Genomic DNA, 2301 nt, shown 5'->3' on the forward strand with positions numbered 1-2301 from the left:
TAGTTGCGGGATCGGGTTTCCACACGGCGTCTGGACGACCGCTTTTCCGCCGCTGAGGCGACACGCCGCCCTCGTAGCGGTCACTGGTGCCTCTTGAACAGTGCGAAATGACGCGGTCTTGACAGCTGACAGTAAATTACATTACAAAAGTTCTTAACATCTGCACCGCTGGGGAGCTGGTCATGCTGTGTGCGCCTTTTTGTTTTATTTCAGTGTATTCTGGTGTTTTCCTTTTTGTTCTTTTCTTGTTTTCCGTGTTTTCCTTATTTTCCTCTTGTGCTCGAACTTATCGCTTCCGCAGAAGGAAACCTCTCTTGCTTAAGTCTTCTCGGCGAAAATCCAACCCTCTCAGCTCTGCTGCATGTCCGTCACCTCTCTATTTTAACTAGCTTTTTTTAACTTGTTTCACATCCTTGCTCCTTTCCCCTTAGTGGACGCCGACACAGAGAGAGAGAAAGTGCCTCTTCTCCCTCTGCATTTAGGACCGTAAATGCGCACATCTGTGTATTCGTATTCGACTTAACCCTGATGAAGGACGTTCCACCGTCTGAAACCGTTGGTGAATAAACCTAGATAATCGAACCAGTTGTGACCTTTTCACTATATATATATATATATATATATATATATATATATATATATATATATATATATATATATATATATATATATATATATATATATATATATTAATATATATATATATATATATATATATATATATTTATTTATTACACACTTATGAAGGGAGCCAATAGTCACCGGAACCAAGGTGCGCCTCATTTTCTTTTCCTATATATATATATATATAGCAGACAACACATATGAAATGAGGGGCTCGTTTGACAAACATATTAAGGAAGCTAACAGTCAACGAAACCAAGGCACATAGGGGAATGTTTCTAATCTGTTTTGTATTATTTTTTATATAATTTGTAGTGGAAATTAATCGCTGTTTAAAGAAAATTATTTATAAAGCAGCAGGAAAAACAACCCTGCCGCCAGTGGGATCCGAACCCACGACCTCCGAATATCACGTCCGGTGCTCTTACCAACTGAGCTACGGCGACGGTTGTCCAATCTGCTGCTCTTATGGGTATTTATGGCTTACTTGTAAGCGAACCTTGAGAGTGTTCACCAGCGCCACCCTCGTCCATAGCGGTGGACGTAGCACGTCCTGTAATACCGCGAATGTCACGTAGAACGTCATCTAACGGCGAGGGCGGAAACTGTGCGAGAGCCCTCTTATGCTACCTATGGCAACAAGGCTGCCAGAACCGAGACCCCGTTAGGCTATTAGCAGACAAGGCATATGAAATGAGGGGCTCGTTTGACAAACATATTAAGGAAGCTAACAGTCAACGAAACCAAGGCACATAGGGGAATGTTTCTAATCTGTTTTGTATTGTTTTTTATATAATTTGTAGTGGAAATTAATCGCTGTTTAAAGAAAATTATTTATAAAGCAGCAGAAAAAACAACCATGCCGCCGGTGGGATCCGAACCCATGACCTCCAAATATCGCGTCCGGTGCTCTTATCAATTGAGCTACGGCGACGGTTGTCCAATCTGCTGCTCTTATGGGTATTTATGTCTTGTAAGCGAACCTTGAGAGTGTTCACCAGCGCCACCCTCGTCCATAGCGGTGGACGTAGCACGTCCTGTAATACCGCGAATGTGACGTAGAACGTCATCTAACGGCGAGGGCGGAAACTGTGCGAGAGCCCTCTTATGCTACCTATGGCAACAAGACTGCCAGAACCGAGACCCCGTTAGGCTATTAGCAGAGAAGGCATATGAAATGAGGGGCTCGTTTGGCAAACATATTAAGGAAGCTAACAGTCAACGAAACCAAGGCACATAGGGGAATTTTTCTAATCTTTTTTTTTATTATTTTTTATATAATTTGTAGTGGAAATTGATCGCTGTTTAAAGATAATTACTTATAAAGCAGCAGAAAAAACAACCATGCCGCCGGTGGGATCCGAACCCACGACCTCCGAATATCGCGTCCGGTGCTCTTACCAACTGAGCTACGGTGACGGTTGTCCAATCTGCTGCTCTTATTGGTATTTATGTCTTACTTGTAAGCGAACCTTGAGAGTGTTCACCAGCGCCACCCTCGTCCATAGCGGTGGACGTAGCACGTCCTGCAATACCGCGAATGTGACGTAGAACGTCATCTAACGGCGAGAGCCCTCTTATGCTACCTATGGCAACAAGACTGCCAGAACCGAGACCCCGTTAGGCTATTAGCAGACAAGGCATATATATATATATATATATATATATATATATATA

The 2301-nt window shown here is 42.8% G+C and overlaps 1 non-coding gene across 1 annotated transcript; it reads right to left on the reverse strand.

Moving 5' to 3' along the window:
• Window positions 1-996: 996 nt before the first annotated feature.
• TRNAS-UGA (transfer RNA serine (anticodon UGA)) lies at window positions 997-1070 on the reverse strand. The gene has a single exon. It is a non-coding gene; the product is annotated as a tRNA-Ser (tRNA).
• Window positions 1071-2301: the final 1231 nt, after the last annotated feature.

The sequence above is a fragment of the Amblyomma americanum genome, chromosome 5, assembly GCF_052857255.1.
Source record: "Amblyomma americanum isolate KBUSLIRL-KWMA chromosome 5, ASM5285725v1, whole genome shotgun sequence".
NCBI classification, from domain to species: Eukaryota; Metazoa; Arthropoda; class Arachnida; order Ixodida; family Ixodidae; genus Amblyomma; species Amblyomma americanum.